This window comes from Pogoniulus pusillus, chromosome 24, assembly GCF_015220805.1.
Source record: "Pogoniulus pusillus isolate bPogPus1 chromosome 24, bPogPus1.pri, whole genome shotgun sequence".
Classification (NCBI taxonomy): Eukaryota; Metazoa; Chordata; class Aves; order Piciformes; family Lybiidae; genus Pogoniulus; species Pogoniulus pusillus.
The window spans coordinates 12,361,127-12,388,923 of NC_087287.1; the positions used below are offsets into that span (position 1 = coordinate 12,361,127).

A 27,797-nucleotide genomic window follows, 5' to 3' on the forward strand; every position below is an offset into this window, starting at 1 on the left:
CACTGAAAATCAGCAACTCTGAAACTCAGAACTCAAGTAGGGTAGACACCTTTAATCTCTGTGTTCTATTTCCCATCTTTAAGAGCTGATGACATTCCTTGAGCTCATGGAGACATATTAGTGAGTATCCCAGGGGAATGCTGTAATGATAACTATCACCAAACCTCCACGGAGTAATTACTTGATTGTTCTTTTCAAAACACAACTTGAACAACACTTTGCATAGTCAGATGCCAGGCACTGAACAAGAAAAAAAAAATAATTTACAATTGACCTTTTGAGAAAGGAGATGGAACTAAGTTTGTGCAGGCAACTTTCATTGTTATTTATAGCTTGGAGGTCTTGACTTCTCACCTCTACTAATACCTTTTCAAACACATTAGTTAGAATACGGTATGTGAACCATATGAAATTCTCTGCTTCTGTTTGTTACGTTCAGAGATCAGTTAAATGCATCTCTTTCTTCAGAAACATTGGAGATAATCTAGATTATTTGTTGATAAAATTGCTCTGAATGTTGCTATTTATACATTCAATTTATCAGGAGAATTGTGCGTAAGTAGATAAGACTGTCAAAACCTGAAGTGGCAATTCCGCGTAACAATAGCTGCTTGAACTGTACTGTTGTTGATGCATCTGAATGTCTGTCCAAACCTCTGTGGATTCAGTGATGCCTTAGGCAATCTCGTGCCAGACACGTATGCAGACAAAGTGTTTCAGTACCTGCTCTAAATATCTCTTAGGCTGCAAGTTCATCAGCCACTGCCATACTCTGTTATGAGATTCAGCATGCTTCGTGCAAGAAAAGCTTACGGCTCAACATCCCCCACTTCCTAGGCAGCACTGAAGGAGTGGCTTGTCTAAAGCGCCTGAGTAGGGATTAGTGTCCTGATCATGTGGCCCTACATATAATGTAATAGACCTTCTATCTGTCCTCTCTGTTTTCAGGGCAGACAATGGTCCTAGATTCGTTCCAGCAATGGGAGAGAGGAAAAAGTCCCATGATGCTGACTTGACAGTCCTAAATTTGTTGAAACAGGACGTTTTAGTGACATTAAGGTAAATTGGATGATGAATATGAAAACACTGTACAAGATGAGATTTATATAAATTAGCTATGAATAAATTAGTTCTGAAAGAGCTTTCAGCAAGGAAGGACGAAAGCTGGTTTAGAATTATGGAAGAGATTTTGTGAGAGACAGCAACTTTTCATCAAAAGTATTTTGTTCTCTTCTCGTTCCATTTAAAACACATAATTTCTAGTGATTATTTGGCTTGTTTTGCATTGTTTTATATAAGCAGCTTGTTGATATTCCTTTTTGTGCATAACTGTCTGCGTGAGAAATATGAAGAACATGAATCATGTAATAGCCCTCACTGCAGTCCAGAGTGAATAGTCATTTGTTTGGGTATACATTTTGGCATCCTGCAGAAAGAGATTAGAAACAAGCATTTGACAAATATTCAATACAAGCTAATATTTTTCTAGTTCCCCTTGTTTCTGGCCAGGTTAAATGAGGAACAAATAACTCAGTTGAAAGTAATTCTTCAATTTGAAAGGCAAGGCAACACAATTTTGTTATGTTATTACTTGAAAAAGCTTTTCCTTTGCTCATACCATCTATGAACAGATGCTCTAGTACTAATCCACATCTCATACCAGTTACCTGTAACTAATGTCAATAGAGCTGTCTCCAACCGATTTACACTGTCAGAACTTGCTCTCTCCAGCAAGGTAGATGCATTCAATACCTAAGGGAAAGAAGGCTGTTCTACTCTAACAAACTGACTCTAGAGTTGTATTTCAATATTACAGTCCTGCTCCTGCAAGCTCTTCTTCCCTGTTTCTCATCTTCTCAGTACATACAGCATCTCTCCAGAATAAAGACCGAGAATCTGTGTGTTCCTGCGTCAGTTCAAGTCCCTTTAGGCTCTTTTGGAAGTTCCTCAGGGGGATATAACTTTTTAGTAGCTAGGCAGTTGTCTTAAGGCTGTTGATGTCGCATTCTTAGACTTTTGAAAAGACTTTGATACTGTTCCCCCCGATATTTTTGTAGACAAATTGACTACTCGTGGGTTGGATAAGCACACTGTCTCCTGAACAAAGCACTGGCTGAACAGGGATGCCCAGAGAGTGGTGGTCAAGGACCTGGAGAATAAATCTCATTAGGAGTGTCTGAGGGAGTTTGGGATCATTAGAGGAAGAGAGGGCTGAGGGGAGACCTCATTGCTGTCTACAACTACCTGAAGGGATATTGTGGAGAGGCTGCTGTTGGTCTCTTCTCACAGGAAACTGGAGACAGAACAAGGGGGAATGGCCTCAAGCTGAGGCTTAGAATGTTCAGATTGTCCATTAGGAAAAAGTTTTTCATGGAGAGAGTGGTCAGGCAGTGGATGAGCTGCCCAGGGAGGCAATTGAGTCACTCACCATGGATGTGTTTAAGGGACATTTGGATGCGGTGGACATAGGAATACAGTTCAAGGTGAGTCATGTAGAGTAGGGTTATAGGTTGGACTTGGTGATCCTGAGGGTCTTTTTCAACCTGGATGTTTCTGTGATTGTGAATTTGATTAAAATATGACTAAAAAAGTATTTGGACAATTTTGCTTTTGTTTCTCTTTAACCAGAAAGAAAAGAGAAAATAAAGGGGGAGGGGGAGAATAGTTTGCTGAATTGCATGACCTCATGAACCATATTTCATCTTCCTCATTGAAATGTGGTTAAAATAATGTTCTATTTAGCCAGTTCCAAACTTGGAAACAGTAACACATAGGGGATTTTAAAAAATGTCAACTGGAAAGACAGGCCATTTTTTTCCCCCCTTTGGCTGTAGTTATCAAATACTCACATATATAAACCACTCATCATTAATTAATATGAGCACTGTAATTCACAGGAAACAATCACAACATTTAGAGTCGTTTGGAGGAGCTACTATTGCTGCCCTAGCCCCTTTGGAAAAAAAAAATATATGTACTTCCCAAAGGACCAAATGTGATCATCTAATAGGTATGTATGATTAGGTTTTGTAACTCCAAGGCTGCTGATGTCTGTGAATGTGGAAGTGTATATGGGTTGTAGCTGGCCTGTTAGTTGACTCGCAGGTCTAAGTGCAGTATGTCCTAGAACCTAGAAAGTGATCTTAATTACTGGCTATAGTGGGGAGTATAAGTTATTTTCTTCTGGAGATTTCACATTTCCTGCCATCCTCCAATGGCAACACTTGAACTTGTTAGACTACTTAGAATAATTGACAGCACAGGGATCAAAATTTCTGGTGGACTGCTAATTGCACAAATGAATAAAAACAATGCATCTTGCACCTCTGCCCTTTGAGCAGATTTCTTACTTGAGAAGAATCCAGGAGTTTTGAGATAAAACATGCCTAGCAGAAAGAGCTTGCTCTTGTTGTGTTGCAATTGAAGGGCAGAATCTTCACATGCAAAGGCTTGTCAAAGGAAAAATCGACCTAATTCAATAACATATACGTTTTTCCCAAACTAAAATTGAGGTATTTGAAATTGATTTTCTATTCTGAACTTTGCCTTGTTCAGAAGTATCTTGTGCCCTAGCTATTTAGTAGGGCTGATATAAAAGGTGTCTTACGTGGTACTGGAACTGCAGAGAAACGATTGGCTCTCTTTAAATGTCTTAAGTGTAGTCAGTTTGATTTTTATAAATGAAATAAAAGAACTCCTTAAAAAAATTTCAGTTCTTCTCCACGATCAGTCTATTGTCACATGCATTTGGCATTCATTATACGTTAGCCCCAGGCGCCTCCAGTCTTGTACTCAGGCCAGCAGTAATTTGGTTTATAGAGATCATATGGCAGGGAAACAGACCTTGAAAGACAGAACTCTAAGAAGCATATTTGATGAATTTCCTATGATTTGAGTCTGGGTTTATTCTTTCCTGTTGTGGAGCAGACACCCTACAGCACACGCGCTGAGGCCCGATGCGCCTGAGCAAGGGGCCAATTAAATGACAATATGGGCACTGTTTTTTCGCACGTCTCGGGTTGCATTTCCTATCAGAGAAAGCGAAGGGATGATTGGAGGGGGAGGAGAGGAAGAAAGAGGGGGGCTTGTAAAGGATCCAAATATGAGCAGGAAACCACACAGAGTGAAGGTTGCCTTTGTCATTAACAATTAATGTAACCACAAACACTGGAAAAAAATATGCTGCGGCTGCTAGTGGCAGTGGGGTAGCCAGCGCAGCACGTCTCCTGTCTGCCCTTCTTCCCAGCAAGGCTGGCATCCTGGTGCTGCCAACTCCAAAGCCTCTGCTGCTATAGCAGATGAACCAGCAGCTTTTTAACCCTTACACTCAGAATGGTCCCAATCCTTATTTGGGTCTTGCCAATATGTTGTAGAAGTGGCAGAAATGGATTTTAGAATTTTTTGTAGCCAAGTGGTTTTTTTGCCATTAGCTCTTACACTCATGATCTTCATGCTGGAGTTCCTCATGGCTTTATAGGGTAGAGTGTGACCTAGTGTTCTTGGATGACATGGGAGAGGTTTTCATGTAGGTCACTGAATGCCACATTAGGCCTGAGCTGAGTGGGATTGAGCTGATGACACTGAATTTTCATAGCCTTTCTTATTTTTGGCAACATTTTGGTTACTGGCATCAATGGGATGCCTTAAGTAGGAAGCTGCTAACCACTCTCAGTCAATAGATAAAATGTCAACCTAAACACGTAGTCATACTTCCTTCTCAAGAGTCCCTGGATGTGGCTTTTACACCTAAGCAACAGAACAAACACACACATTCATGTAGGAAAAACTTCATTCTGGCTGTTATTTCATCTTAAGATTCTTATTTTGTTGATGATGTCCAGAGGCTGTCCAGGTCCCAGTGGAAGTTTTTTGATTGATTTTAATTCCTTTTCCCTTCCTCACTACTTTCCTCTCTCTTTCCCTTCTGTTTGCCCAGCCCCCACCTTTGTAGTAGTTTAAAAATGCCACTTTTCATTAATGTGACCAAAATGTCATCAAGTAGTTTAATGCTCTTTAATGTCCTTGTATCGTTTACGTTTTTTGAACAGTGTGGAAATGAATCCCATCTGTGGGTTTGCTAACATCAAAAAACTTTGACAGGCTATTTAGACGTGCTACTTCACATTGCATTAGCTTGTACAATGTCAGAGAGGCAGGAGCCAGAGCGAGGCCATACCGCGCCACCTCCCTCCTGACCCCTCCTATAACTGCTCTGCAAGTGACAGATCACTTACCTCAGAAAATCAAAGTCAGTTGTGAAGTATCTTGGCCTGGACAGGAGCCCAGACGCCCCAGGACAAGTGTGAAGCCTCGATAAAAGAAGGCAAAATCATTCTGTTAAAAAAAACCAAATGCAACCCATCCTCTTTCCCTTGCTAGTGTCAAGAGACTTTTGAATGAAGGATCTCCTAGAATAGTAGCTGGGCAAGGGGACAGACCCTAATGTTACTGCATTTTTGTTTTTTTTTTGGTAGCAGGTTTTTTTTCCTCTTCTGAAAGGTAAACTGTTTTCAAAGTCACCTGGCTGCATTTTCCAGGATTTTATTTTAAGTTGTATTTTTTTGCATATCAGCCAACCAAAAAAATATTGCTTCTAGAGTAGATGATACCGTGCCATCTTATTAAGGCCTCTTTCCACCCTTGGAAAGGCTTAGAACAGTCAGACATGAGGTGATATTTAAAGCTTATTTGTACCCCCTTTGCAAGCTCGTGCATGCTAGGTGAGTGTGATATTTGCCTGGTGTCTCATAAACAAGGCTCCTGGATTTAACTTCCTCTTGAGCATGGGATGGGAGCATTTGAAATTTCTCTGGCTTTGTGCCATGAGAGTGACGTGCTGCCCTTTTAAGGCATTTACTGTAAAAAGAGAGGTGGCTTTTTATTTCAGGAAAACAAAAGCTTCTGTTCTTCCTGAGACCCAGGGAACAGCAGAGAGTGCATTTTAACTGTTAATCATTATGGATAAATGGATAATAATTTCCACCTCTGAGTGCACTAGGATTTATTTGCTGGGCTTTTTTTTAAACTCTCCCCCATAGTGCATTTGCATACACAAATATAATTTAATTTTAAGTAGGAATGTAAATAAATAACCTTGTATAATGGCATCAAGTTTTCAAAGCCAAGGTAATCTTCTATAAGCGTGAAATAAAAATGCCTTTAAGGTAATTACTGTAAGTGCACAAGTCATTTAGTCTTTAGGAATCGGGTTTGTGTGAGGTAAAATACGGTTCTGTTAGTTGTGTCACACTGAAAGAGTAAAACCAAGTATGGAAACAGTAAGTAATGCACCTTATTTTACACTTAAATTGGTAGGATCATGATAATTTCACTAAAGGCACAATGAAATTGGCACCATTTCATGGCCTGATCTAAGCACTCTTTACACTCGGCATCCAAACCTGCGGGGGGAGACAAGGTTACATTTAAATTCATGTAGCAGACACACGCATCCGAGGTGCAATTCTAATTGTTTGCTCTTGTGGGGTTTATGCTAACAGGATAAGCAGGATGGACTCCCTTGCACTTTACAAATTGCTTTCAGGTAAAAGATGCCCATGGATTTTCTTTAGACATTTCATGGGAGGCAAAGAAAGAAATCACAAAGTTTATTTTCAGAAGCATTTTTCAAGTAGCAAAATGCAGTCTCTTTTTTCACTTGTAATGACTCAGCTTCTCTTGCTGTTCTGAAATCTGAAACATGAGCTGCAAGTCTGTTCAGTCCAGGAAGAGTAAACTGTGCAGTTACAAAGCAGTAGTTGTGTAAGAAGTCTGTGGGGCTCACTAACAGTGTTGTAGGCAAATTGTGGATGTGCTGGTAGGAAAATTTGTGTTCTTTACATCTGCACACACACAGACAACTCATGTAGGGAGAGCAGATAAATTCCTCTGAAAAACTAACCCAACCATGAAGAAACCTCCAGAATTGCTATTGGAAAGAAAGATAAAGTTTCTCAGTATCGTGGAGAAGCCGTTCTCAGACACAGAACCAAGCAAATGCTGATGTCTCTCAAACGTGCTTTGGGAAATTTGGAACAATTATGTTGGGTACTTGCAGCTATGCAAAACAGGGAATACAAAGTCCAACCCAGCCAGCTGCCTGCTGGAGGCCAGCTCCAGTGCCACGTAGCCTCACTAACCGTTGCCTTGCTTTCCATCGTTGATTACATCACAGCTAGTGGATGTGATGGGGCATCCTTTTGAATACTGGGACAGAGGAGTATGGGTGCAGACATTAATGCTCATGAAACGTGACATCAGAAAGAATCTTATATATGTTCTTTCATATGGGTTAGGTGATAGATCCAACATCAAGGTTGGATCAGTTGTATGCAAATGGCTTGTTTTAAAGGCCAGCAGGTGTGGCAGTTCCAGAGTGTTCCCTACTCGCCTACCAGCACTGCTGGAAGATTGTGTTCTGGACAGACTGGAGAGCTGGGCAAGGGGCAACCTAGTGAAGTTCAATAAGTGTAAGTGTAGAGTTCTGCAGCTGGGAAGGAGTAACACCTTGTGCCACTACACGTGAGATCTGAAAATGTTGTTTAAAAGTACTGTTAAAGATTCAGTAGGACAGATGATTATTGAAAACCATTCACTGTTGAAGAGAGGAAGTGTTGAACCAAGAACTTCTTGTCATATGGTGTAAAGTGCTCGATTGTAAGCTCAGCTCCATTCTATGTGAAATGAAAATGTCAAGACAGCATGTCTTGTCTTCTTCCCACTAGCCTACTGACAGTAGCTTGGTCTGTGGCACAAACTAGAGCTGCTTCAGAAGTGTTCATACAGGCAAGGGATGAAAAAATCGTTGTAAAATTAGGTTCAGTACTACCACCTACCAATACTGGAGAGAACACAGGGAAATGGAAGACCATGGGCAAGGTGTTCTCTCCATAGTCGTGTTTCTCAGAATGCAGACTTCTCCTTTATGAATCAACTGATGGATTCTTAAGTGGTTTCTATTACTATGGGGTATGGGTTTTATACCTGTAGTGCATGTCTGTAATGGGTGTCTTGTTACAGAAAACTGTTGAGGAAGAATAATTCTGCCTAATTGTTTTCACTGTGTGTTAGTGAATGGGTTTTGACAGGTTCCCATCTATCATCTGTATTTTTCACTTGCTTGCCTGTTGCTGGTTGGTTTTGTTGTGGATTCTTTGTGGGTTTGTTTTTTTTTAAGGTGGGTTGGATTTTTTCTGTTTTGTTTATTTGTGTTGTGTGCATGTGTCTCCTTTTTCCCCTTCTTTTTTTTTTTCCTGTTTGTTTTGTGCCACAGCACCTAGGCATATTATTTTATTTGCAAAATGTTATAGTAAAATTTTGTGCTAGGTGTAAATGCTCAGTAAAGTATATAACAATGAGGCTGCATAAATGAGCTGTATCCCTAGACTAATCCAGATTTATTATGTGCATAACGAGATCAGCAACTGCCAGTTTGATCCTCTTTGACCAATATTGCTTGATGGAAAGCCTTGCTTATAGAGCTAATTAGGAGGTTAATGTGTCTGTAGTCATAATAAGGGTAAGACAGGGAGGGCTTGGAGGATATGCAAAGCTCTATCAGCTGCTATTCCTGCGTTTAGGCATGAAAATCCCACAGCAAATCAAAGACAACCTGGAACTAGTTTCCAGTGCAGTATGCAATGTTGGAGAATTGATTTTGTTTGCTTGTATTCTGCCAGCTTTATAAACAATTAAATTGCCATGTATCCCTATTAAGTATTAGGTCCAGCTTGGGTGTTGTTTGCAGTCCACTTTAAATGTCTGAAAAATAAAATAGGAATGGACCAATTGGTCAAGGAGGAGAGAGCCAGGAATGTAGAAGGAATGGTATAAGACAGAGAAAGAGGAACATTTCAAGTGATCAAAAGAACATGTGTGACTGGGTGCAGTGAAGTCTCTCTCCTATCCCAATGAATCTTTACAGCTTTGGCATTTTGGTGGGCTTAAAATACCCCATTTATCTGTAGGGACATGTGCTAACTTTAATTATGTTACTTAATCTTTTGTGCTTAGTGAGGGATGGCTTTCTTTTCATTTCAGTAATATCTGAGGACTCACTACAAGATAACAATCCAGAACAAGCAGTCTAGAAGGAAGTACTCCTCTTCCTTACTAGGACACTAAAACTGGTGATGAATCTAGATGCAAAAAAGTACTTGACTCCTGTATCTGAGACTGTGGATAATCTTTTTTTCTGTGATGACATAAGAAACATACTGACTGAACACATTACCACAACAGCAAAGCTTATTTCATAATACTTTATGATTTAAAATGTTTACTCTGTTTGATGTAAACAAACCTATTCTGTGACCCTGTCATGACGTTAGCTTGGGAGAGGTGAGATGGGACATGTGTGAATGGTGCTTGAAGTTCACTTCAGGGTTGGTTTTTGGTTTTGTTTGCCAAGTGCTCTCTGAAATGTTTGAGACTTTCCATAAAAGATCAAAAGACTTTTAATATAACCACCATGAAAAGGAATTAGACTGTAAATATCTGTTTAAATATCTCTGATATATGTATTCTTTACAGTTGCAGAACATTGCTTAGATGCAATTCTATGGTGTTCATAGAAACTGGCATGTGAAGAGCAGAGAAGTGCAACACTTCACTGTTTTATATGAAGTCTCATGAAGCAAAGTTATCATAACTCTGTAAATTCATAGATGATCCTGAATACCACAGTACCAAGGCTCATAGCAGTCCCAAATGGGCAAAAAGCTTTTGAAACTCATCATATATTGCTGGCATAGTTATTGAAGAGGCAACTTTTAGTGCATCTGGCAAAATACCTCATTCTGATGAAAATATAAACACCTCTGACTTTTTAGCAGGGTGTACTGGTATTTAGGAAGTTGAACAGTATCTTAAATGGAATTAGATTCACATTGGAAGGTACCTTTAAAGTCTTACAATGCGTTGGTTCTGATTTTGAGTTACATGCTCTCATAAAGCTGTCAGCATTTTGGCTTCTCTGTTAAGCAAAATGTTAAGAATTCTTGTGAACTGGCTTGAATTCATTTTGAGTTGGAGATTCTCTCTCAGTCCCAGCAGGGGTAGTAAGCTGTGATTCATAACATAGGCCTTAGCTGGAGTCTCCTATTTCTCTCTGGACTTGTCAGTTTACCTGAATAGTTGTCTGTCTTGTAATGCCATTAAAAAGTCACTTGATTTACTCAACTCTTTACAGGATTCCATGGTTAGTATTAAATTTCCTCTCTGAAACGCAAATGTAGTTGTAAACTTGACTATAGAAGAAGCTGGTTATTGTGAACAGAAATGTCTGAGGCATGATGAGAGCATCAGGAAGTACACCCCTGAAGCTCACAGCATTTAATCTGGACTGTACTTTGGGTAAGAGGACTATGCCTTTACCTGCATCTTCTCTGTTTGGGATCCACTGGCTATTCATCTTGAAATCAATGCCAAAAATCCCAATGTCTTCAACAAAACCCAGGCTGGCCCATAATTTATAAAAGAGCTGACATGCATAGCAGAAACTTGGCCACATTCTCTGTGCTTTAGTAAGGTAAAATTTCCACTAATGAAATGAGTCCTTCTTCCTCAAAGCCAATAAATCCAAACAACATTGCAAATCTCTGCTCTTTCAAGGTCTGAAATGTCTTTTTGTCTTCCCCTTCATTTGTGGGTACTTTCCAATGGATAAGGGCACCTCTGACACTGGGTGATTTATTTTATTGTAGACCAGAGCATTTCTCTTTTCCTGAGGCCTGTGGCTGTACAGTATGGGAGCATTTCTATAGCCTTTTCTCTCCATGTGGTTCCTGTTTTTTAAACAGGTAAAAAAGGAAGAGACTGTGCATCCTTACATGACAGAAATAATTAGTGCTGCAGTAGTGAAGCTGTAATTTTACTAGCCTTGTGCAACCAGACTGTTAACACTGCTCTAAAAATGTGCTGAGATATACATCTGTGTTTGAGTTTAACTGCTTGGAAAACTTTGGAATAAATATGAGGGTTCCCCCCTGCTTCAGGAGCATGATGTGAGTGCTCTTACAGTACTAGTTTTGTTTCAGTACAAGACCTGTACTGTAAGCCTTTGGTGGCTGAAAGGTAAATTACATTCATGCAAAACAAAACTGATGAACTACTGAAAGCTGTAGCTGCTGAAATAAATTCTTGTGTGCTAAATTTATGGGAGCTATGCAGTGTGTACACCACAGCACATTCACTTGCAAATTCAACTTTCAAACAACTTTCATTAGCAGCATAAGTATCAATATCGTGAGAACAAAGCCTACCAGTGACGAGCAGAAAGGCATGATTTTGTTGTTGGAAATATTGATGCTCATCAGCATATATTAAACCTTGTGTGGATCAAGAAGCATAACTTACATCTTTATTTTGGTTTACTTTTCATTACTTGTATAAAGGTAGTAAGAGGCTTGAAGGCTCAGTTGAAGAGGTAGCCTGATGTATTAACAGATTCAATACTGAAGTTCAGGGTCTCCAGCCCCAAGGTTTTCTCCTGCAGGCTGACTTTTAGTCCTTTATGAACACACTTGTTTTCTCACCTGCAGCATCTCCTGTTTATATCCTGTACATTTCTACTTCTGACAGTGCCCATCTTTCTGACAGGTTGAAAAAAGCAGGAGACGAAAGAACAAGCAATGTCTTCCTTTCTTTGCATAACCTTCTACAGGCTAGAAAATGTTGATGTTTGGATAGCAGAACAGGGAGGGAGTTATTTTATGTTTTCTCGAGGCTTGTGCTGAATTGGATAACTGCCTAACATAAAAGTGTCCAGCATGATGCTAAAGTGCATTTGTTGTACTTCATACAGCAAACAATAGGATAGAGAGTAAGTGCTGCTCTTCCAGATCACAACCATTTAATAGAGTTGTCTCACGTGCCATTTCTGATTTCATGTTCTTCAAGCAGTAAGTCTTTAAGAGCTCACACACATACAAATAGTTGAAATGTAATTGTTAAAAATCTCATAATTCAGACAAGTTCTGCCTAACCAATTTGTAAAACATAAAATGCAGATCAGCCAAAACAAGCTGAAATGTGCATCTACACAGAAGGAAGTTCTCCTTCCCAATGTAGGCCCATTAAGTGAACACAATTGTACTTAAGAACATTGTCAGCCCACAAAAGCAAAAAGGGTTTAGATTTTGATTATTTTTAAAGTTTAATGACAAACCCTTTCCCTTTTTCACATTAAAAAATAAAGGCTGTGCTGGAGTCCCATTAAGGGACTGCTTTAGAGCCTTGTTCTCTGAGGCACTTACATTGTTTAAATTTTAATTTCTAGTCTGAAATTTTTATTTAAAACAGTACTTATAAACAACAAAAAAACCCCACCTCATAGTCTTTGGCATCTACTCTTGCAAAATCTTCTAAGCTTTTACCTGTCCCTGTGAATTCTCTGCCAGCTCCCAAAGGCATGCTTTCTCTTCTTTTGGCCTCCCCTAGGCAGTGCTACAGTGCTGGGGAAAAGCACTCTACTTAATGCCTTCCCATGATATTTTGACTAGGAATAGAATATATGAAGAGACATAAGACTACATTCACCTTTGCTGTAATGCCATGGAAAGTAATTCCAATGGCAGTCATCGAGGCAACATCATAGATAAAGGCAATTTACGCAACACACGGTTTGGGAAATTTCTGACACAGATGGATGGTTGAAGGAAGGGACTATAACCACTACTTCATTCCATGAGTTTCTACCTCTCCCCTGGCTGCAAAATATGATTTTCACCCTATTCAGAAATGATTTGGAAAGTATTTTTCCTTCTTTTTTTTTTGGTGGCTTATTCCTGCACTTGAGTGGAGAGCTGCATGACATACACAGTATTATCCATTGTGTGCTAGATTTCAGCATCAGCGGTTCCCATAGCTTTGCCGTCTTTGTGTCTCTTTCTGTTCCTGCAGGGAGTCTTCAGAGAACTTGCAGTAAGTAGGTAAATTCTTGTCCAATGGATACTGTTCTAGAGGATGAACAATAATAAAAAACAAACCAAATCCCTAAAACTAAAACACAAGGTGAAAGACATTGATAACTAAGTGTGATGGTTTGGGCATTAACCCGCCCCCCACACTTTTGAATTGCCCCAGCTAACTCAGACGGCCTCTGGGAATATAAATGAAGCTATTTATTTTACAGCAGCAAATATACAAGCAGTTGTTTACAATATATACATGTATAGGGTTAACACTCCTGGGGGAGTGACCCTGAACCTGACCCTAGGGGTCTTGGCCCCTCCTCAGGGGTGGGCCACACTCCAGGTGATGGTTAGCCCACTCCCCCCCACTTCCTGTGGTATAAAAGACAGGAGTTCTCCTGTCTCTTCCTCTTTTCGCCCTCTTGCTCCCTACCTGCGTTCATGACCGCACACACACACTGATACTGCATACCAGCCACGAGGCAGAGACACCATCACACTACTCGGGTTGTATCCATCCCTGTTTTGTATTTTGCTGTTTTCCCTTCCTTATCCTTTGTAAACTCCCCTACCTCCAATCCCTTTTTTTCTAAGTTATTGTTAAACTTTTCCTTTTTAACTTCCAAATCGAGTGAGATTGATTTATTGGGGGTGTCCCTACCTCTTATCTCTCTCCCTGTCTTTCGGGGAAAGGAGGGGGAGGAGGGGAGGGCACTCTATAAACTCTATAAATTCTATAAATTGTCATTGGGTCTACCAAATTTATAAGAGTCTCTGGGAACCTGCATTTGAACCCAAAACAATTTATTTGGCGTCTCAACGTGGGGCTAGGTAGAAAGAATTCTTTCAGAGAAGATTTGGAAGTTAAAAAATGGATATTCTGACAGTCTTAATCATTAACGCTTTTGGATGTCTGTTTTGGGGCTGGCTGTTAAAGTTTATAAGTTACCATGTCTTCTGGATTGTCATTGATATGCTCTGGGAATATTCTAAGCTTTTGCCTGCCCGAGTCTATGCCTATTTCCTGAATTCTGTTAGTAATATCACTGTGTTTAGAAATGTTTCTGGAACATGGAATCAATCTGAGTATATGCATTGGAGCACAGAAGCTCCAGATATTTTGGGGGAGAAATGGTACTGGATAGCTGTTATTTCACTGTGTGTAAATCTGGGTTTGGGAATTAATAAGATAGCGGTGAACTGGGACACGTGGAAGTATCGGGTGGGCGCCGCCATTAGGGTGCTTAGGGGGAGGGGTGGTCCTCACTGCCCCAGCTGCAGTTGCGGGGGTTGGGCGACAGGTCAGGCCGTTCCGGCCGCCCCCAGCGCAGGCACCGCCCCTAGCGCGGCTCCGCCCCGAACTCCGCCTCCGGTCCCGCCCAGGGCAGCCCCCTGGACCCTGCCCCCTCAGCCCAGCCCCCTTCACCTAGCGCCAATTACGACGCGGCCAGCAAGATCAAATCAAAACCCTCCCGCAGATACCGATCCAGGGCAAGGGACCTCTTCGGGAACCAGCACCCCCCAGCAACAGCAACCAGCTGGAAATGGACCTGATAATGGAGTGATCCTTATCAGCTCCACGCCCAGAAAGGAAATCAGGCACATAAGGCAGGAGTATGCAAGGGCAAACGGACAGTCCCTTTTAGCCTGGCTTTTGAAATGCTGGGATGCAGGAGCAGAAACAGTGGACCTAGATCACAGGGAGGCGAAGCAGCTGGGATCCTTGTCAAGGGATGGAGGTGTGGATAAGGAGCTGGGAAGGCTCGATGGTACCCACTCACTTTGGGCCAGGCTTCTGATAGCTGTGAGGTACAGGTACCCGACTAAGGATGACATGATTTTCCATCCCCTTAGATGGACAGATATGGAACAGGGTATCTCATACCTGAGGCAAATGGCGGTTCAAGAGATAATTTATGGAGCCGACCAGAGGCCCTCGGACCCTGATGATGTCCGCATGAAGCCAGCCCTCTTAAAGAAACTGACTCAGTGTGCCCCTTCCACATATGCCCCCACATTGGGAGCACTGCTGCTGGGCAGAGACCCCAACAACCTTCCCACAATCAGGGAGTTTGTGAATGACCTAAGACAGTTTGAAGACAGTTTGTCGAGGAAAACCTTAATTGCCACTGTAGAGACCCTCACCCAAGAAATGAACGAGCTGAAAGCCTCTTTCTCTGAAATGCAGAAGGCAGAGGATGACTGCTCTTCACCTTCAGAATGGGTGCAAGTCTCAGCTATAAGGAACACACGCCGCCGTGCTCCTCCTCCTCCCCGCAGGAGACCAGCCCAGAGCAGACAGGGTACACACAGGGGGTCACTCTGGAGAACACTGTGTGACCATGGGGAAAACATGGATAGATGGCATGGCCAGCCCACCTCAGCTCTATCGGCCAGGGTAAGGGAACTGCAGGGGACAAACACAGGGAATAACTCCTCCAGAAGAGGGGTTGCCCCAGTGTCCCGCAGGCAGCGCTCTCGCTCAAGGGGTGGTGAAGCCAGTAACTCAGGTCCATGTGCCTCATGCAGTCACACTGCTCAGAATTAGAGGTGCCCTGTCTCCAGCCAGGCGGAGGCCAGGGATAACAGAGTATATTGGGACGTGTTTGTGAAATGGCCTGGCACTTCTGAAGCCGAGAAGTACAGAGCGTTGGTAGACACCGGTGCCCAATGCACTCTGATCCCCTCCAGCCACAGGGGGACAGATACTGTTACAATTGCAGGAGTCACAGGGGGGTCTCGGGAGTTGACTGTGCTGCAGGCTGAGATAAGCCTCACCGGGAATGTGTGGGAGAAGCACTCCATAGTAACTGGCCCTGATGCACCTTGCATCCTGGGGATCGACTTTCTCCGGGAAGGGTACTTTAAAGATCCGAAGGGGAACAAGTGGGCATTTGGCATAGCAGCTGTAGAGACTGCAGACAAAGAGCAGCTGTCTATCATGCCTGGCTTGTCAGATGACCCTTCCGTGGTTGGTACCCACAAGGTGGAAGATGTCAAGTTACCTATTGCTTCTCGTGTAGTTCATTGCAGGCAATACCGCACCAACAGAGACTCCCTGCTACCCATACAGCAGCTGATTCGCCGCCTGGAGCAGCAGCTTGTCATCAGCAAGAGCCACTCATCCTTCAACAGCCCGATATGGCCAGTGCGAAAGGAGACAGGGGAGTGGAGACTCACGGTGGATTTCCGAGGCCTGAACGAAGTGACTCCTCCAATCAGCGCAGCCGTGCCTGACATGTTGGAGCTGCAGTATGAACTGGAAACGAAGGAGGCCAAATGGTATGCCACAATTGACATTGCTAATGCTTTCTTCTCCATCCCCATTGCAGAAGAATGTAGGCCGCAGTTTGCCTTCACCTGGAGAGGAGTCCAGTACCACTGGAACAGACTGCCTCAAGGGTGGAAGCACAGCCCTACAATCTGCCACAGCATCATCCAGACTGCACTGGAGAAGGGTGGAGCTCCGGAACATCTGCAGTACATCGATGACATCATTGTATGGGGTGAGACAGCAGAGGAGGTCTTCCAGAAGGGTGAGAAGATCATTAATATCCTGTTGGATGCTGGTTTTGCCATTAAGAGAAGCAAAGTGAAAGGTCCTGCCAGAGAGATCCAGTTCCTGGGAGTTCGCTGGCAGGATGGCCGACGCCACATCCCTATGGATGTGGTGAATAAAGTGGCCACTATGGTGGAACCCACTAACCGGGAGGAGACACAATCCTTCCTGGGGTTTGTGGGCTTTTGGAAGATGCACATTCCCGGGTACAGTCAAATTGTGAAACCCCTCTTTGACGTTACAAGAAAGAGAAATAACTTTGAGTGGGGACCTGAGCAGCAAGTGGCATTTGACCAGATCAAACGAGAGGTGGTCCATGCCATGGCCTTGGGACCAGTTCGAACCGGCCCAGAGATTAAGAACATTCTCTACACTGCAGCCGGTGAGAATGGTCCTAGCTGGAGCCTATGGCAGAAAGCTCCTGATGAGACAAGAGGCCGCCCACTCGGGTTCTGGAGCAAGGCGTACAAAGGCTCAGAGACCAAGTATACCCCCACAGAGAAAGAAATCCTAGCTGCCTATGAGGGAGTCAGAGCTGCCTCTGAGGTGATTGGGACGGAGTCACCACTCCTTTTAGCTCCAAGGCTTCCGGTCCTGACTTGGATGTTTAAAGGGAAGGGTTCGACTCCGCACCATGCCACAGATGCCACTTGGAGTAAGTGGATGGCTCTGATAACTCAGAGGGCTAGGATGGGGACTCTCGAGCGTCCAGGCATTGTGGAGGTCATCACCAACTGGCCAGAGGGCACTGACTTTGGAAAGCCAGCAGAAGAGAAGGCAGTGACCCGTGCCGAGGAAGCCCCCCCATACAGTGACCTTCCTGAGGAGGAAAAGGCATATGCTCTCTTCACAGATGGATCCTGCCGCCTGGTAGGCAGCAAGCGAAGATGGAAGGCTGCCGTCTGGAACCCCACACGCAGGGTTGCAGAGGCAAGAGATGGAGAAGGCGAATCCAGCCAGTATGCTGAGGTGAAAGCCATCCAGCTGGCCCTGGACATTGCAGAACGAGAGCAGTGGCCAATGCTATACATCTACACCGACTCATGGATGGTAGCAAATGCCTTATGGGGGTGGCTGAAGGAGTGGAAGAGAAATGATTGGCAGAGAAAAGGGAAGCCTATTTGGGCTGCTGATCTCTGGCAAGACATTTCTGCACGCCTGGACAAACTGCCAGTTAAAATCCGCCACATCAGTGCTCACATCCCAAAGAGCAGAGCCACTGAAGAGCAGCAGCATAACCACCAAGCTGACCAGGCTGCCCACATCTGCCAGATTGACCTGGACTGGAAGCACAAAGGTGAACTGTTCTTAGCTCGGTGGGCACATGACTCTTCTGGTCACCAAGGAAGAGATGCCACATACCAATGGGCCCGAGACAGGTCCGTGGACATATCCATGGAGGCCATAACTCAGGTTATCCATGAATGTGACATCTGTGCCACCATAAAGCAAGCCAAGCGCATGAAGCCTTTGTGGTACGGGGGAAGGTGGTCAAAGTACAGGTATGGGGAGGCCTGGCAGATTGATTACATCACTCTGCCTCGGTCTCGTAGTGGCAAGCAGTATGTGTTAACCATGGTGGAGGGAAGCACGGGGTGGCTGGAAACCTACCCAGTACCTCATGCTACTGCCCGTAACACCATTCTGGGCCTGCAGAGCCACATCCTGTGGAGACACGGTACCCCAGAGAGAATTGAGTCAGACAATGGGACCCATTTCAAGAACCACCTTGTAAGCAACTGGGCAAAAGAGCATGGGATAGAATGGGTTTATCACATCCCATACTACCCACAGGCTGCAGGAAAGATTGAGCGACACAATGGCCTGCTGAAAACCACCCTGAAGGCTATGGGAGGTGGAACTCTCAGAAACTGGGAGAAGCACCTTGCAGAAGCCACTTGGCTGGTGAACAGCAGGGGATCAGTTAACAGAGCTGGTCCTGCTCAGTCTGCCCTACTGCCCACAGTTGAGGGAGATGGAGTTCCTGTGGTCTGTGAAAGGAATCTACTGGGAAAGACTGTGTGGGTTGCTCCTGCCTCTGGTGGGGGAAAACCCATCAAAGGGGTGGTATCTGCAGAGGGTCCTGGTCATACCTACTGGGTGATGATGGAAACTGGTGTTATTGAGTGTGTCCCTCAGAGAAACCTCTCTTTAGCTGAAAAGGTTTTGAAATCTCAGAGTTGATTCCATGTGTTCCAGATACTTTCAGGTTATCTTGTATTATAGTTGTATAATACTTGTATCATAGTTGTGCAATACTTGTATCATAGTTCATAAGGGGTTACAAGTTGTTTTTGTAGTTATACCCTCACCACTACACGGCGTCCAACAGAACCTACATGACAGCAGCCGCTATCCAGAGTCCTACAACATCGCATCACACCACGGCGTCCAACCAGAACCCTGCATCTGATTCGTCACTGATGCCCTGCAGTGAGAGACTGTTCCTGATTTCCCTCCAGAGGATGTCTACAGCCAGCTCATCTACACCTGTTCCCCTGATGCCAGACATGAAGAGACTGTTCCTGATGTTTTCTTCGCAGAGGGAAAAGACTCTTTTCCTGAGTACCAACAAGAACTGTTCCTGATTCACTGACTTTTTCTTCCGTTCCTGCCCTGCTCACATCTCAGCAACCTGCACCGGACCAGAGGAGCACATCGCCTTGGGATACAGCCGGGGACCAAGAAGGACTTCACGAACTCTTAACCCATGGACAACTTTTCCCATTTTTGGAGAAGAAGACTGTTCTTAGGTAGGTGGAAGTGGTCTAACCAAGGGGTGGAATGTATAGGGTTAACACTCCTGGGGGAGTGACCCTGAACCTGACCCTAGGGGTCTTGGCCCCTCCTCAGGGGTGGGCCACACTCCAGGTGATGGTTAGCCCACTCCCCCCCACTTCCTGTGGTATAAAAGACAGGAGTTCTCCTGTCTCTTCCTCTTTTCGCCCTCTTGCTCCCTACCTGCGTTCATGACCGCACACACACACTGATACTGCATACCAGCCACGAGGCAGAGACACCATCACACTACTCGGGTTGTATCCATCCCTGTTTTGTATTTTTGCTGTTTTCCCTTCCTTATCCTTTGTAAACTCCCCTACCTCCAATCCCTTTTTTTCTAAGTTATTGTTAAACTTTTCCTTTTTAACTTCCAAATCGAGTGAGATTGATTTATTGGGGGTGTCCCTACCTCTTATCTCTCTCCCTGTCCTTCGGGGAAAGGAGGGGGAGGAGGGGAGGGCACTCTATAAACTCTATAAATTCTATAAATTGTCATTGGGTCTACCAAATTTATAAGAGTCTCTGGGAACCTGCATTTGAACCCAAGACAATACAGTTATATACAGGAATACACAAGGGATAAACAATACAGAAGCACAACTCCCCTCCCAGAAACCTGAGTCCCCAGGAGGGGCTCTCAAACCACTCCAACACCTCCCCTTGCCCTCTCAATCTTACCCCAGTTCTCAGAAAGAAGAGAGGTGCAGCCAAGAGATTAGGGAGCAAAGTTAGTGGCAGCAAGGTTAATGAGATGCAGCTTTGTCAAAGCCCAGAAGCAAAGTGAGAGACAAAATGGAGAATGCTATCAAATGTTTTCCTTCTTCTTCCCAGAACTCTCAGCGGGACTGTGAGCAAAGAGACAACCATGTTTACCTTTTTTCACTGCCCATTATCTACTTCTTTTATCAAAACATTCCAGCTTGCTTCAAACTAGCACAATCCACCCCTTGTCTACTTCGCTCAGAGCATCGCTGAGGATTATCCGATCTAATCTAAACCAATATTTACACTAAAACAATATATACATGTTCAGTTCACACTTTAATCAGATGTAGGTGATTCAAAAGCTCAGAACAGGGACTCCCAGGTGACGTTGGGTTCGTGCTCATGTACTGTAGATTTCTCTCAGTGCACAGCCACCAATACGGAAAATCTATTGGGAATTAAGAACGCAAAGAGAGACAATGGTATTATATCTTATAAGCATCTGAGGACTACCTTCTTGTCTGTTTTCAGCACATAAATTTCCCCCCCAAAATAATTTCCAATGGTCTGCTCTCTGCTGACCTGTATCCTCTGCTCCTGTTCACCCTAATTGTCACTTACAGGTTTGGGCCCTTAAAACCAGCACAAGAATGAATTAATGTGATGTGTTTTAAGCTTCTGGTCTTATCACAGTTTAATTATGAGAATAAATTAATTTTGAATATTTTTTTCTTCCCTTAAAAAAAAAAACCTTACTTTGAGGACCAAAAAGGAGTGATCACTCCATTCTCATTACACCCTCAAGATTGCCATGAGAAATAAAATAATTAATCTGTACTTATTCTTTATCATTAGTCTTTGTCCTAAGAATGGATTAATGAGAATATTCAATGAGAATCAGAACAGCCTGGCATTTGGTTCTGTTGAAACTCATTCTTGTGTCCAAGACTGTAATGAGGACTGAAAGAAGCATACAATTAATTCACAGCAACCTTAAGGTTGCAGTAAGACAGCAGTATAGCATTCCAGACTGATGGCCAAGATCAGGATAAGAGAAGATGGAGAATAAATGCAAGAGAATGAGTAAGAGCATTGTAAATCTTCATTGTAAAGCCTATGTTTGACAATGTGCCATTTAAAAATCAACATGAGTTTTTAATGATCACAGTTTTCATTCTCCTAGTGGTCTTTTTCACCTCTTCTTCCCAGATGTTTCTTTAGAACTAGACAATTACCTGTCAAACTGATTTTTCTCTACCTCTCCCAGGTAAGAGTTTGGCAAGAAATGAAGGAAGATGGAACTACTTTTTGTGTTCCACAGCAAAGGCTGAGAAATAAGAACGCTATGGAACAATATTACTTTTGGAGAAGATTTCATGGTATCTGTAAGTTTGAAACATATAATCTGGCTTTGGCCCTGTATGTTTGTTTATTAGGTATTTGCTACATGGATTCCACTGAATAGTACTGATAGGGGTGCTGATTTTCTGGACTAATTACAATACAAAATCAAAGGTAGGAGCTCGTCTAAGTATGGTGTGCTTGGATGGGCAAAGCCATGAAGGGGACCAGATGGTAACACAGGAAGGCAGGAAGATTGCAGAGCCGATTAGGTCAATGTTAGCTCTTGTGTTGTGCATATTGTGAGTATTATTTCTGATCGATGTCCTTGCTGCGGTGCAAGCGTTGCTGGTTTTGAATGACTGATATAAAATAATATATCATGGCAAGAAATTAAATGAGCACATCTCCTTGAAAAATGTTTAAAATGAGTGCTTTGCTTTTGATTAATAATTAATGTTGCTTAGTTTCTGTAGGCTTAAAAGAATTATTACAGCAGCACGCCTGCTCCATTATACTTTGGGTTGTGTCAGGTTTTCCATTATTAAGCCCTGTATTTTTAGCTTGTTTGGTAATGTGGCTATAAAAATTGATTCCAGCCATGAACTTGCCAGGAAAAGATCTCTTCTTAGCAGAGACTTAAAAAAATAATTTTAATTTTTAAATAGCTCAGCTATTTGCTGGTTAGCAGGGGGAATGGAAGCCTGGGATAACTCTTCTCAGAGAGAGCACCCTTGATCAGAGCATGGCCCTTGTGCAGATGCTGTGCTTTATGCTGTTTACTGCCCGTCACAGGAATGCTTCTTACAAGATGAAGAAAGGAAACTTGCAGTGAGAAGCTTGACAAAGAAAAAGAGGCTTCATACCCTGAATGATTCATACCTGATTCCATATTAGGATAAAGCAAATCTTGGTATAGTTCTTTATGGCTTCTGGTATGCAGCATTGGAGCTTAACTTATGGTGATGTAAAAGATGTAAGAGGGGGAAAAAAAAAAGTAGGAAAAGAATAAAAACACAACTTGATGCAGTGGTGGCAAAATATGGAACATGACCAAGGAATATAGCATCCAGTGAGAGGTTAAGAGGCACTGAGCACAAAATGAAACACAAAGAATTATATAAAAAAAGAAAAAAGTGCTCTGATTGTGAGTGTGGTCAGGACACTGGCACAGATGAGCTAAGGAGATTGTAGAATCTCTACCCTTAGAAAAATTCAAAGCCTAACTGGCTACCTGCTGTAGTTGACTATGCTGAGTAAGGGAGTTAGACTAAAGAATCTGCAAGAGGCACTACTATGCTAAAGAAACTGAATAAACAATACACTTTGCTTAGCATATCAGCAAAGAAAATATGTAGCAATGAATTAAGTTAACTCATATTGGTTTATTTTTTGACCGCAGACCCCCTGGAGGTGAGATGGAAAACACAGGGACCATGTGAGGCAGACCAGCCTGCCTTTGAAGACATGAGACTTCTTGCTATCTCAGCAAATTAAGAGAAGGTAAACCATGGTGTCGTTGCAATGAGTGAAAGAAATGGCTCAGACTATCAAAAATCCCACTTCTGTAACACTATTTACTACAGAGAAGAGCAGCACCTCCCTCAATTGTCCAGCTGCAAGAGCTCAGTATTTCCTGCAGACGGTAGGTCTCAACAACTCTCTGTTGAGCTCATAGAGGCTCCTGGGAAGGAAGGCTCCTGCTAGAATACCCAAGGGGTGGTGACAGTTGATCCCCCAAAATAGATAGTATTATGGTTTTTAAAATCCCTTCTCACTTCCCTTCTGTGTCTGTCTCTAGTGCAAAAAAAGTCCTGTGAGCATTTGAAAGTGGGACCCCAGTACTTGTTGTAATGAACCCAAATCGCAGCTCAGGATAACCTTTGAAAGCTGAAAGTTCTTCAGATCTTAACAGAACTGGAGAGCACATTTTGATGCAACCTTCTTTTGATTTATTCACTTAGGTTTTATTTTTCAAAAGTTTAACACTTTCCCCCTGTTCAAATTCTGGAGTAGCATGCACGGAGTCAGTGTTGCGAGTAAGGCTTTGTGTGTGCGCTTTAAACCGATACGTTTAATTAATGAAGACACCTTGGGGCTCACATCTCATCTTGAAATCACAGTATAAAAAATTAAAGTCATATATAATGTGTGCGAATGGTTGCCACCAAAGCCTGTGAAAGGAGGCACTGGAATATCAGAAATAATTGTTAGAATGACTGTGCTGATAAAGTGTCTTAGCAGTGTAATGGGGGGGAAAAAAAAACAAACCCGGAGCTCTGTGGGGGTTTTTTGGCCACAAAGTATGCAGTACAACTTGGTTTTCCTTGCATGCATACATGGTTTGTGGAAGTAAGACCTTCCAGTGGGCTTGTGCTGCACTTAGCACAAAGAACATCAAGTATTTGAGGTGTCTATACTCTACTTTGAGACGTGTACAACTGTAGCTAAAATGACTGATGTGGCTAAAATAAGACCCATTTAATACAGCGATGATCCAACCATAAAATGGTTTGGGTTGGAAGAGACCTTAAAGATCACCTACTTCCAACCCCCTTGCCATGGGCAGGGACACCACCTCCTAGACCAGCCTACTCAATGCCCCATCCAACCTGGCTTATACACTTTGAGGACTGGAGCCTCCATAATGTCTGTGGACAATTTCTTCCAGTGCCTCACCACTGGATGATGCAGCAGTTTTCAGGTACTATGCTGATTTCAAGCAGGAAAAGTCAAGAGCAGATAAGTTCAGTTTTTGATTGCTGAGACTGTTATTTTTGTCACAGAAAAGTTCACTACCATGCTTTCTTCCCTCCACAGTATTATCACAGACTTCTCCATTGTATGTATGTAACTACTTGTCAGTTGACACTGGAATGAATGAAATCACTCATATTACTAGAAATTAATGTTACAGATGTTGATGTCTATCTGGAAACAGGAACAGTTATTGAGCAGTTCTACACAGATCAGGCACAGAAGCTTACCTGTGTGTCTGAGTATGGAACTGAAATGTCTTTCACTGTTGTGTACCGAGATCTTCATCTCTTCAAATCTCTTTCCAAAGAAGGAAATATATCTTAAGCAATCTGTTGATGCTAAACAACCAACTTTGGGACTAGGTTGTCCACGTGGATATTACTCTGCACTATTCTAGTGCTGTCATAGAAGTGTACACAAACAAGTGCTTGGTCAAAAAAACTTGTGATGCGTCGCAGCTCTGTGAGGAAATAGCAATGTCTTGGCCAGAGGGACTTTTTCTGAGGTAGCAATCAGTTATATGAATGGGAGCTGTGAGTCTAAATTCCTAGGTTAGTTTCGCACGGTCCTTTAAAAATCCTCCCCATCATAGCTGCAAATGACATTCCAGGCTTTGTTGACAGAAATGAGGCTGTTTGAAAACTGATCAGAGGAAACATAGTACTGAATGCAAGTATCTGTTCCAGTGCCCTTCTGGGAGCAGACTTATCAAAGATAAAGAATTACTCATTTTGTGCAATGAAAAACATTTACCATCATAGTCATTAAGGATAAGCCTTGAATTGTTGCTTTCAGTTCTTATTTAATTTTATCAAACTATTCTTCTGTTAGTGATGTTCTGGTGAGTGTGCTGAACATTTTGCATCCTAAAAGAGCATGTGGGTGAAGAGCAAGGGGAACTACATTTTTTTTTTTCCCCCAAAGTTTTTAGAAGTCTGAATGTTCATACAACTGAATACTTTGGCACAATTTCTAGCATGAACATGCATGAAAATACTAGTTAGTTAATACTATCTGAATGTGACATTTCATTTCTGTTCTTATTTATAGATCCTGCCTGTTCTGCAGCTGTTCCTTATTATCCAAGCTGTCTAGGAGCTGAAGTATAAACACAAGGAGGAACACAATAGTAGTACTATCTTAACCTGCTCACTTGATTTTCCAAGTTCCATATATCAACCCTTGCAGTGAGTATATTTCTTTTTAGTACAAATCTAGTCTAAGAGCAGTTCAAGACAACACTGATCCTATTAATAGACCTAACAGGCTGATGTTAGTTACAGAAGTTAGGAGCCTTCAGACTTGTGTTCTCCCTGACTGTGCCCTTGCTGTATGTTTAAATCAACCCAAACCCTTAAATCCAAGTATTTCCAAATCTACAAATACAATATTGCTGGAAGAGGGAGGGGAGAAGAGGAGAAAGGGGGAAGGGAGGAGAGGTGACAGTTTTGGTGCAGAGGTGCTAGGAGAATAAAAATTTCTAATGAGAAATAATTACATGCCAGCTTCTCTTGTGAGGGTTTTGATGTGGGGTTTTAAAGGGGTGAAACCTACCTGTGATATCTTGTGCTATAAAAAAATTACAGCATGAATTAAGCATTTTGTCTGCAGCATGTCAGCTGGACTGTACGAGTGCTGTTCCTTACTAGATGAAAACAAAAATAGGAGAATTGTTACCTATAAAGTGGCATTATTTCTTATCATCCTGACAGCATATCTGCACCATGTTCTAGGCTTAATCAGTCCATGTAACCTGAATGAGACTTCTTCTGCTCTTCACATGCACCTGCTCAACATCTGGGCTATGGATGGAAGTTACTGGAGCCTTTCAACTAACCTATTAGAGACTTTTGCCTGGAGAAAGTGAGGGAGGCTTGAGACAGAGGGGACAGCTTGAATATTTCTTCATGGCAATCTGTGGTGTGCAGGTTTGTGCTCTTCAAGACAATACCCCATTCAGTATTCTAAAAAGGTTAGATGGGGAATAATTTTCTTCATAAGATTAGGGTCTTCTTGGTCTATTGATTTATGAAATACAGATCTAGGAAATGCAGCTATACCTTCACATCTATCAGATAATCTTGGGGTGGGATTCTTCAAATCAACTGTTTCTAAAATGACACAATTCTGGTTCTTACTTAGCAAGTCCTCTTCAAAACCACTATCAATGTCAATCAAAGAGCACTCAAATCAAACTGAAATTGATCTTAGTTTGTGATTCTGAGACGTCCATTGTAATTCCAAGCACTGGACTATTTGGTATTTTTTTTCAGGCAGGGAGTTTCATGCTGAGTGGTGTTTGGAAAGACAATCTAGGAAGTATTTTACTGTGCTCTTTCAGCCTGTATTAGGCAAAATGGATTTCTTACGTTAGACAAAACATCTTGCTAAGGAGATGGACATGGAAACTTCTAAATTCCTAGTTGTGCTTTCTGGAAAAGACTGTGCACTGCAAAACGGCAGGGAAAACAAAAAAATGGACCAAGAAGATGGGGAAGGCTTTTTTCATTGTGAAAAGTAAAAGAGATTTAAGCATGGCTGATTAACATTTGCAGTGGTACCTAGAGCTCCAACTGACTGGGAGTGTCTGTTTTGTACACCATTTGTACATATACAAGCATATAGTAAGCAACAGTTCTTCTAGATGAAATATGCTAGAATGAGCAGAGATTAACACCAAAGGGGATAATGGAACATGGTATTATTAGCCCAAATCTTAAAACTAGAAATATTTCATCTGCTTAATTGTGTGTGAGACTGAGAAATGAACCCAACCCAGTGCCTCCATCACAACATCAAATGTTCTGATTTCAGGAGTAAGAGTTGTATAGGTAACCTTCTAGAGCTTCAAACAAGTATTGGATGATAATGCCAGATTTAAACTTCTTATTCAAAACCAGACCTCAAATCCAAATCTCTCAAGGGTCTCTCAGGACCGTTAATGCATCCGTCGGTTCATGTTCCCAACAGCATGTGTACTCGGCAGACAAAAGCGATTGTTGTGGTGGGTGGCAAAATACGCAGTGGGTTGCAGTAGCAGGGGTTATATCCTGTATCTTTTTAATACAATACATGGATCATATTTTAAAACCTGTTTATAATTAGGGTATCAAATGTGACTTCGATTAATAGTCACATCCAATCTAATTTGTTCCATAGCTCCACATGAAATAGTTGTACGCAGAAGATTCTGATGTTATGGCAGCTAAAGCTTAGCAACTGTTATTATTGATTAGAGCCTTGGTGGAAACTTCTCAGCAGCTTACAATATTTAGTAAGGATATATGAAGACTTAAAGTATTATTATGAAGAAGTAAAGCGAGGTTTGGCAAAGAGCCTTTCTTTTGTCTCTGAAACTTTCAGCAGTAAATTTAGAACAGAAGAGCATTTCACTGGAGTAAAAATATAAGTATTTCTGGCTACAAGTGTACGTTTGCAGCTTCACAATTTTAGAATTAGATGATCGACTTCTGTAGTGGAAGTTGGATAGTAAAAGTAAAACCTCTAATTTAAAACATTCCACATGACCACATTCCAAGAAAAACATGGACCGGTGAACAAACCCAGCAGTATTGTAATAAGAAAACAACTAGGTGCATTTTTTCCAAAACCTAAACCCAGAAATCTAAATGTATGAGTTACTGGCTAAAAATGCCATTTTCTTGTCTCAGTTTCTTCATGAAGTGGATAAAAAATGCCCAACCCAAAACCCAGACTTGAGAAAATTTAAAAATAAGATC

At 42.3% G+C, this 27,797-nt stretch overlaps 1 long non-coding RNA gene across 4 annotated transcripts in view; it reads left to right on the forward strand.

Annotated features, from left to right (window-relative positions):
* Nucleotides 1–26,145, forward strand: part of LOC135186162 (uncharacterized) — a 67,832-nt gene extending 41,687 nt beyond the window's left edge. For 2 of the 4 annotated variants that reach the window (XR_010306739.1, XR_010306737.1), the window contains 5 exons: nucleotides 2,898–3,010; nucleotides 21,224–21,341; nucleotides 22,700–22,800; nucleotides 25,108–25,244; nucleotides 25,791–26,145. This is a non-coding gene — a long non-coding RNA (uncharacterized LOC135186162). Of the gene's footprint in view, nucleotides 1–953; nucleotides 1,060–2,897; nucleotides 3,011–21,223; nucleotides 21,342–22,699; nucleotides 22,801–25,107; nucleotides 25,245–25,790 lie in introns of those variants that run through there. The other 2 variants (XR_010306738.1, XR_010306740.1) reach the window with 2 other exon arrangements.
* Nucleotides 26,146–27,797: the final 1,652 nt, after the last annotated feature.